The sequence below is a fragment of the Diuraphis noxia genome, unplaced genomic scaffold (assembly GCF_037042655.1).
Source record: "Diuraphis noxia isolate RWA-SAM2 unplaced genomic scaffold, SU_Dnox_SAM2 contig0002, whole genome shotgun sequence".
In the NCBI taxonomy this organism is placed as follows: Eukaryota; Metazoa; Arthropoda; class Insecta; order Hemiptera; family Aphididae; genus Diuraphis; species Diuraphis noxia.
Window position 1 is genome coordinate 61,795,589 of NW_028301712.1, and position 10,852 is coordinate 61,806,440.

Below are 10,852 nucleotides of genomic sequence, written 5' to 3' on the forward strand. Positions count from 1 at the left end.
GATGGTATTTCAAGGGATTTATTATATCTGAAAAATATAGAGTTCTAATGACTCAAGTGCTGAACAAATTGGAAATGTATTCCCTCCTTGTTACTGTTTCTAAAAAAAAATATATATATCTATATCTTATATCATACAGTTTACAAAAAAACATACATAATATACAGCACTAAACACATTAATTTTCTTTCACTACAGTCAGAAGCAATCATAATAAAATAATTAGTTTATATAGTTTATTTTACTAAAAATTGAGAGTGCTATGAATTTCTTTTGTGTTTAATTAACATCATATTTAAATAATACATTAATTTAATAAACAAATCCGAATTCTTGCAATATACATACACTATACTGTATTAAACTATAATGCATGGAACATTGGCACTAAACAATTTTTTCAGGGGATTCTGAGCTGAGCAGATACATTTATGCGTTAACTTTTTCAAAAACAAAAATTACTTAATTATATAATTTAATTTATTTTAACATATACCACACATTTAAATTTTATAACACTCGGTAACTTAATTTTTTAATTCTAAGTTCTCAATAGATAATATTATATTCATTGTACAATGTTTTAATAATGTTAGGTACCTATATGGCTAAATCGCTAAATGGCTGTTTTGTTGTATGTAAATAAAGAAATATCTTAATACAGACTTCAAATAATTACATAAGAAATGACGTATAAATTAAAATATTTAATTTTAGTTTTATAACATGCTCCTTTATGATTGAATTATTGAACTACTTTTTTGTTTGGGGTAGGACGTGAAAATAGTCACTGCGGTCTGCGACTGTAATATATTATAATAAAATAATAACTACTGTTAGTACGACATTGTCGACTTTAAAAGCCAAATTGCTTACAACATGAATCTAAATCTTAATTAAAGTTTAAAATAATTTAGTAATATCATTGATCAATGAATTAAAATTAAGTTAAAATTTATAATGATTAAAGTCAAACTTCACCAATTAAAAGCTCTAACTAAACAGGGTCTTATTTTATAGAAGACTAAATTTTAGATTCTGAATGTAGTGATGAATGTATTGATTTTAAATTATTAATAATAATTGATCGAAATAATGCTTCGATTTCAAACTTTGGGGGTGGTTTCCGATGTAAAAGTGAATATCCTTGGTGCATTATAGAGGTCAAAAGTAAACATTTTCCGACGGTTTTCAAAAAAATCGAGAAAAACAAAAAAAAAATTACAGAAAAACGGGAATTTTTACGCAAAACCAGTTTTCGACCAAATCGATTTTTTTATCTGGTTGTAATTCAAAAACTAATCACTGTAAATACTTGAAATTTTCACCAAATGTTTATGTTAGTGTTATCTATATACAGTTTAATTTGATTTTTTTGAGTTATTTATAGACTACTGAAATTTTCGATTTTTATGAGAATTTATTTTTGAAGTGTCGGTAAAAAAATGTTGGATGACTAAAAAAACTTGAAAATTTAATACAAGGTTCCTTATGAGTTGTACGATCTTATTATAGCTAAAAAAATTAAAAATAGTTAGTCACAATTTTTTTTTTATAAGCTTTTATAGTTCAAATTCTTACGAAATCTGTCGAAAACGTGAAAATTTGCAAGTAATTTTGAGGTTGAAAAATCATAAAATTTTCTGTGCTTATAACTAAGGATTAAAAATACAACACTAAGTTTTCCATAAGTTTTCCTCCAAGAAGCTATAGAGAAAACTCGAAGCATCATTATAGGTAAAATTTTAAGTGCGTTTGATTTTAAAATTTTTACGAAATAGTGTAACGATAACGATTTATCCTCAAACGATTTTAAACATTTAATATAATTAAAAAGTCGAAGTCGTAGATACTTGAACATTTTACCAGTTATTGGGATTGGTATTATCTTTACATGATTTAATTTTCAAAATATTTTGACTTTTTTAAGCTATTTATATAGACAACTGAAATTTTCAATTTTTCTGAAAATTTTTTTTTGAAGTGTCGATTAAATTTTTTTGGCCCTATCAAAATACTTGAAAATGTAATACAAAGTTTCTAATAAGTTATTCTTATAGTGATTAAAAAATTATAAGAATACATATGCACAGTTTTTTTTATTAGCATTTGAAGTTCAAATATTGACATAACTTCCTCAAAACCATGAATATTTGCAAATTATTTTGTAGTTCAAAAATCATAAATTTTTTTGTGTTCATAACTAAGGATTAATAATACAACACTAAGTTTCCATTAGTTTTCCTTCAAGTAGCTATAGAGAAAATTTGAAGCGTCATTATAGGAAAAATGTTTTGAGCGTTTGAGTTTTAAATTTTTATGAAATCGCGTAACGATAACGATTTATCCTCAAACCAGATATATGTATATCTATGATAATATAAGGTATTATGAATTATGTCAATTATGATAACTACATATTGTGATGTTTTTGGAAAAATTGATTAACCATGCCTTATGCAAAATGCGTCCTAATTGAAAAATAAAATATTTGTTTCAAAATAGAATAGGTACATGACAATATATAAATATAATATTATATCCTAGAACTGACAAATCATCTACGTTCAGAATCGTTTTTCGTATTGAATGATTCTTATCGTTGCATTCAAATTTAACGCACCCTAGTCACGTCCACCCCACCCCCTAATGTACACTGTACAGCTCAGCGGTACCTACTTACCCGATTTTTATTTTCTATTTAATCGCTGGTCAACGATGCGGAATTGGGATTTGTGCAATCTTTTATAGGTTGCCAAGAGACTTTTTTTTTGTTCTTATCAGGTTCATTGTTATCAGTTGTTATCAAAATCGGGAAAACTGACCCGTCCCCCAATTACCATAACATCGTCGCGGTACATAACGCGGCGACTATCATGCGTATAAAAATAGTTTATAATATCAATCATCAATACAATAAACTATTTTTTCAATGCCGCCAGTGCATTGGCTAATATGACTATCAAAACTTAAGAATGTGTGGAAATTGTGGAATAAACTATGGCTTGAAATAACACCGTTCGAATCTGAAGAATCTGATACCGTTAGTGTAGAAGAAATTGGGTAACTTTGTAATGGACTGAATAGCTAGATAGTGAAATATTAATAACGAAAGAAGAAACGGATTGGTTAGAAAGTTATAAACTGGATATGGAGTATTTGATATTTTAAATAACGATCAAATTATTTTATATTTTTAATGTCACTACTCAGTACTCAACTACCGTTGACGAAGAAGTTGAAGACGATGACGAAATTTCAGTGCTTGACTTAAAACTATCAACTTGCCACGCAAAAGTAGAAGAAATGTTATCGAAATGCATTGATTGGTTTGAGGTACAAGAGGAGGCAAATACAACACAGGTCTTACTTCTTCGTAAAATACGAAATATATGGCCACTTAAAAAACTCGAGAAAAAAACTGAAGAAGATGACGGATTATTTTGTTAAACATTTTTTAGAAAGGCATTCTTTATGTTATTAGTAATAAAATAACTTATTACATATTATTCCATATTATTAGTATTTATTATTATTTTATTATTTATTGTTATTGTTATTATATTTATTATTTTTATCAGAAAATTACGTAGTAAAATATATACGTTTATTGAAAAATATTGTTTTGTATTATTGTATTTTTGTTGACTGTCTATTCGATTAACCGTCATTGTCCCGGTCCCGGTCCCGACATTAGACGGTTAATCGAGTTTCTAGTGTATTATGGTTCTTATCAGTGCACTGATTGCAAAAATCTGGCGTAGTGTATTGAGATGAAACACAAAAAACATAATTAAAAAATACAAAAAATGCCAACGGCACGTAGTGTTCCCAAGCGGTCACCCATCCAAGTACTAACTACGCCCGACGTTGCTTAACTTCAGTGATCGGACGAGAACTGGTGTATTCAACGTGGTATGGTCGTTGGCGTTAACGTTGGTAGAATTAACATTATTTAAATTTATGAAACCTAGGAAAAGTACTTTATTTAGGTTTTTACGTACCTAATAACATGTCATTATTTAAATAATTTACTATTTACTGTAATTTTGAGGTGGTCTACAGTCTACTAGAGTACTAGACCATCCCCTTATATACGCTACTCAATTAACTCCACTCAATTATTTTTGAATTTCCACACGCTTATTACTTATTTGTAATAAACTAATAACTAATAATAATATAATAGACTAAAACTTACCTGACATAATATTACAGTTAGATTAAAGTGATTAAACATCAATACATAATACATATAAATATATAATATTAATTATTATTTATTATTATTATTAATTATCATCATTATACCAAACAGTAATCATTTAGGTGTACACAGTACAACTAACCTAGAGTTTTTTTTGGGGGGGGAGGGGAGGCTGGGGTTTCCACCCTCCCCCCAAAGAATTATTGAATACGTCTAGAGACCTTAAATTATTGACGAATTGGTAAAGAAAAATTGAAAACTAGATTTTATAATATAATTTGTGATTTTTAATTTTAATTCTAATATAACTATAGTTAATATAAAATTAGGTTGAATGTAGTTTAAGTATTTTATACCTTCTAATTTATAAATTATTTCATTATGATATGACACCCCCTCCCTAATCAAAAATTGTAAATACGCCACTGGATATACGTATCAAATAATATGATTATTAACTGCAGGGCATATTGACTATAAATGGCGTGTGTGATGTATTTATTGACGCGACTGAGTACAGTTAAACTTTACTTAAGACTAATTTGGATAGTTTTTTATTTTAAGTCAAATTTAACTTTTTTTTTAAATATTTCATTTTCATTCAAAACTCCAGAACAGCTAATTGCCAAGGATGCCGCCGTGCAAAAGTTTTTTTCAACAAAACAGGAACAAATAATAACATTTCTGCTGGTTATTTTGTGGTAATAGTTATTACCTATTATGATAATTCACCTGACAACGTATTTATTATTATAATACATACGAATGTACACACATTTTAAAAACAACACCAACAATATTTTTAGCGAAATTTATTACATATATACATATTACAAATAAACTACATATTATTTTGAACACGTCGCATTGAAAAACCCGAACAATCACTGATATGATTTACGCTTGCCACGAAGAGCTTAGGGAAAATGACGTCAGCCGTGCAGGACTCCCGTCGCTTCGCCTGAGCGCACATTCTACAGGTCTACCCGCCGGTGCGTCGCCGGAAATGTGGGTGGGCGACCGATGCTGTCCCAATCCGTGTCGCCGGGATGACGGTCCGCTCGACTGCAAGACGCAGAGCGTGCGCCGATGCCTAGTCGAGGAGCTCGGCTGTTGCGGCTGTACCAAGCTCGAAACACCATGCTTGGCCACCGAGGACATGAGTGCATATTCCCGGCGTCGTCCCGCCGCGCCGAGTTACAGTACCGAACCGCATGACAATCGTGCTGCAGCTAACGTCGATCCGGTCGATCAGATCATCGACGAAGGACTAAATATGCAGCAGAAGAAGAAGAGTAGCCGGAGGCGGTCATCCGCGGCCAACAGCAGCAGTCGGCCGCGTGACAACACTGACAACCCTAACGGCCGGGAACGTTTCCGCACGAGACCATCGACGGCCAACAACCTCAGCTACCAGCCCGATTTCTTCGACGACCAGGCGGACATGAATAATTGGCAACAACATCGAGACCGCGAACAGTACGACGTGTCACGAGGACTGCCGTCGTCGCCGGCGCCAAGGTCCAATCGCTTGGCATTCGAACCTTTCGTGGACAACGAGCCGTGTTCACCGGCTGCAGTCGACACGCCGAATAACGGAACACAGCCCACGCTGCAGGACGAAAATGACGGCCACCGGCAAAATATGCAACTGGAACTGGAAAGGTTGAACGAGCAGCGGTCATACCTGGTGGAATGCTTGGAAAGGGAAACGAAAATCATCGAGTTGATGCGCGAATACAAGCAACTGAAACGCAGCTCCGCACAACTACAGCAGCAGCAGCCGTCCGTCGACGACCGGGAACGGCTTCAGCGATTGATCGACGAGGAAAAACGGAAATTATCCGAATTCCTGCAGCGACACCCACGACAGCAGAACGAACGATGTGCCGCGACCCCGAGCGGAACGTACGAGATGCGGTCGGACTCGCCAACCAGAAGCCCGACGACGTCACCAGTTCGAAACCGGGAATCTGCATGCGTCGCCGCGTCGTCACCTCCGCGCCAACGTTGCAGATTGAGCTACCGACCGCCGTCGCCCGACACTGATACCGAAGACGAATGTCGTGCGCCGTCCGCGAGACGACGGTTACTGGTGGTACGACCGCCATCGCCGAGTGATAGCAGCGACGGAAGCGGAGACGTCAACGAATGTGGACGCCGAACACCCACATCCAGATGTCCGGCAGAAGCCTCGGGGACATCGCGGGACCAGGAATCGTCGCGGTGGCCACATTCCTCGCTGCAGGACTCGTTCTTGTACTACTACCAGGCCATTCGCAACGGTGTAACGCCTGCAGTGAACGCGGACGTGCCACAGCAGACCTGCAGCAGTACCTGGACCACCTGTGGCCGCTAAAAGTGACAAGCAGCTTGTTATACTACGGCACTAGCGAACACGGATCCACCGCAGAAACTAAAATATATGACGTATGATCGTAATGCTATCTCGGCGGCGTTTTCCTGTACTATACGTATATTGAGTCAACATAAGTCATAATTGCACGAAATCGCATTGCGTCGCACGTCATACACTATAGTTTTTTGCGGCGGAATAAATTATATGCATATATTATGTACAGTGCCGCAGCAACCACAGGGGCAGCCGGGGCAATGCCCCTGCAGAGGGCGGTTAATCGTTGGCTCAAGAGGCCCCGGCGTGCCGTGCGTCTATTTAAAAAATATTTATTGTAGTCTAATATTTAAATCAAATGAAATATATTAATATTTATTTTTATGATTTATAATGCTATTTAATGGTGTTGTCGAAGAGCGAGGGCCCCTATTGATCCATAATAAAATCTATATTTATACAGGGCCGGATTAAGCCAAAATTATACACTAGGCAAAACAATTTAGGCGTCCTTAAAAGATTCATGTTACTCTATACACATAATTTTTTTCTATTCTTAATACTAGGTATATAATTGTTTTACTTCGTAATTCATAGGTTAGCAGGTCTTTGATATCTCAATAATGTTTTATGGAATTATTCATCCTCATTACTCATATTTTATATTATGTATGTTGTATGTATTTCTTTAATACAACTTATAAATATTTATACACAAAAGTAATGTTACAATTACAAACTTACAAATATTACAATATATTTTTTTTAAGGTAGGTATGAACTATGAATATACATTTATGAAATTTATATGGTTATATATATATAATTATTATATACAACTTATTAGAGAAACTTTTTTTCTCTTGATTTTGATGAGGCAAAATTATTTATAATTTCATCTAAATTTTGTTCACAATTTAAATAATATTAATTCTACCTACGCTAACGCCAACGACCATACCACGTTGAATACACCAGTTCTCGTCCGATCACTGAAGTTAAGCAACGTCGGGCGTAGTTAGTACTTGGATGGGTGACCGCTTGGGAACACTACGTGCCGTTGGCATTTTTTGTATTTTTTAATTATGTTTTTTGTGTTTCATCTCAATACACTACGCCAGATTTTTGCAATCAGTGCACTGACAAGAACCATAATACACTAGAAACTCGATTAACCGTCCAATGTCGGGACCGGGACCGGGACAATGACGGTTAATCGAATAGACAGTCAACAAAAATACAATAATACAAAACAATATTTTTCAATAAACGTATATATTTTACTACGTAATTTTTTGATAAAAATAATAAATATAATAACAATAACAATAAATAATAAAATAATAATAAATAATAATAATATATAATATGTTAATATGTAATAACTTAAAGAATACCTTTCTAAAAAATTTTAAACAAAATATCCGTCATCTTCTTCTTACGGTGTTATTTCAGGCCTTTTCCTTAATAATATTTCACTATCTAGCTATTCAGTCCATTACAAAGTTACCCAATTTCTTCTACACTAACGGTATCAGATTCTTCAGATTCGAACGGTGTTATTTCAAGCCATAGTTTATGTTTGGTATAGTCAGATCAGCCAATGCACTGGCGACATTGAAAAAATAGTTTATTGCATTGATGATTGATAATATTATAAACTATTTTTAAACGCATGACAGCTGCCGTGTTATGTACCGCGACGATTTTATGCGATCGTACCTATCATTAACTTTTTTTTTGACGGTGACCAATGACGGATACCAGAAACTGGCGGTAAATCGAGTTTCTACTACTACAGCAGTTGTACTTAATATTATGATACCCATTGGCTACCACCTTTTTAATTTTTAAAGTTATTAATACAAAATATTAATGATTCAAGTTTTAAGGGTAGGGTCACTCATGGCGGCTGAGCCACAGTGGTTGAACCGCCTAACAAATTTAAATTGTTTGATTTTAATTGAAACCACCTGATACGCCATACGCATTCACACTTTCGCGGTTCAGCCGCAGAAACGCCAGAAACAGTCGCGGTTGAAAAATCGACCGCAACTGCGAGCGGTTCGACCGCCTGAATGATCAAAACACATTGTTTTGAATTAGTCTGTTCACACATATTTGACGTGGTTCGTTTGTTCAAAGTTTAAATATAAAAAATAATTCCAATTGTGAGGCTTAAAGTTGTTGGTAACTTTTATCTCATTTTGAAACTTTGAATAATATAATCATAATATTATGTAGTAGTCATCAAGGAAAAAACTAGATAGGTAAATATTATATTGCTACATAAATGAATAAAATATATATATATGTATACAAATACAATGGATGACATATTGAAGATTAAAAATTATGTATGGGATGGGGTGTTCTTTAGAAGGTACATACTTTAAAATTATGTTTATAAGCAAATGCGATCTAAGGTCACGAATAGTTCATTTGAACCCAATTATAATTTTAATCAACTCCGGGGACTGGAAATACGTAAGGTAAGTAGGTAATATTAATATAAAATTTAAAAATCCTCACATAATAATACAGTTGAAGATATTCTTTTAATAAATTTTTCATTACAATCATTTCAACTATAATTTATGATATTGTTATGAAGTTACATGAAGTATATATTAATATATAATAATACATATTTATATTATGTTACCTATATGACTAATTGTTTAATTTTGTTAGGTATGTATATAATTAATTGATTTTAATTAATTTTGGGACATCAAAAATGTATACCTACCTACTATTGTATTTAACTGTTATTATTACTATGAAATATTAGTTATTTTTATATTGACTATGGATTACCTATAGGTAGACATTTTATTTTTACATCTAAGTCGTTTTTAGTAAGTTTACTTGGTTATTTCGTGTTGAAGACACTCAGACGACTAAATTTTATAATATTCTAATAACTTTTCATTTATCAAATAAATATTTTTGGTATAACTGCACGCGATTTGGCCGTGTTTATGTGCAAGATATCCGAGTGGTTGAACCACAGGTCCAATCGCTGCGAGCCTGCGACTCAACCGCTATGTGTGGCCCGACCCTATAAAGGTCTATATAAATATCTAAGGTACCTAATTACTGAGGAATTTATAGTTAGGTTTATATCTTAGTTTGTGGTTGAGACTTTGAGTTTAAATTTATAAACTCAATATCCAAAAGTTTCGAATTAAGAAATAATGTCATCAGCAATACCACTTTTTAAAAATAAATATCTTGTAACGATCTTATTTATTATAATTGAATGAATAACATAAGGTGTTAGCATTGATTGTTCATAATGAAAACAATAAAATAAATACATTGCTCTGTAATTCAACAACAGACATTAAACAATCATAAGACACATTTTAATGTTAGGTAAAAAATATATAAAATATTTAAATTATAAAACTATACATAATCAAGCTTCGGAGATATATTCAATAGCTATTCTTACTCAAAATTCTAAATATCAAAGTAAAGACTTTGATTGATTTTAACTTTTAATGAGTAGACTGAAAAAGAATTATTCATAAATATATGGACACAATTAGGATAAAATGTATAGAAATCAGGGGCGTCATTTCAACTTTTTGAAACAAATATTAACAAGAAGGCAGGCCAAAAAAATTTTTAGCAGTCTAGTATAATATAGATTAAAGCTATAACAAAAAATTGTTCTCGCTATGCTCGACAATTTTATCTTTTATAAATCTAATGATTCAATTTAATATCAATATCGTACACTCACAACCATATTTCACTATTGCATTATTTAATATGATAATTAATATTACATAAATATATTAATAATGAATTATTCATCAATTGAATTTTGAGCATATTGTATTTTGTGACATAGTGATCAGCCGCACTACTTATTTGTTTGGATTTGCTATAAATAGGTTAAAAACCCAACGTAACATATTAACTAACCTACTACACTTAGTACCTACTGCAGCTTATGGCTATAGATGATAGATGCCAATGTTTGAGACCAATCATATATAAAAAAAAAGGATAATATTTTCCCAGCGTAGAAAAATTATAGCCAGGTCCAAATGCATCTTAATAAATTTTAGGTATGCATTGCCATACTCTGCAATACCCCAAATGATGCCTCCTGATAGAAATACTAATCCTAAAGCACAACATGAGAACTCCTCTTTCTTATTTATATAACAAGAAAAATTATTAAACACTAAAAATTGTGGTTTCAAAAAGGTCATAACTTGCTTCTTTGTAAAAATATAAATAAAAGCCCTGAGAGATGCCTAAGATGATAAATA

At 32.7% G+C, this 10,852-nt stretch overlaps 2 non-coding genes across 2 annotated transcripts; one reads left to right on the forward strand and one right to left on the reverse strand.

Moving 5' to 3' along the window:
• Positions 1–3,810: 3,810 nt before the first annotated feature.
• On the reverse strand, positions 3,811–3,929 carry LOC149058749 (5S ribosomal RNA). Its single transcript, XR_016190649.1, has one exon. It is a non-coding gene; the product is annotated as a 5S ribosomal RNA (ribosomal RNA).
• Positions 3,930–7,507: 3,578 nt separating this feature from the next.
• On the forward strand, positions 7,508–7,626 carry LOC149058750 (5S ribosomal RNA). Its single transcript, XR_016190651.1, has one exon. It is a non-coding gene; the product is annotated as a 5S ribosomal RNA (ribosomal RNA).
• The last annotated feature ends 3,226 nt before the right edge of the window (positions 7,627–10,852 follow it).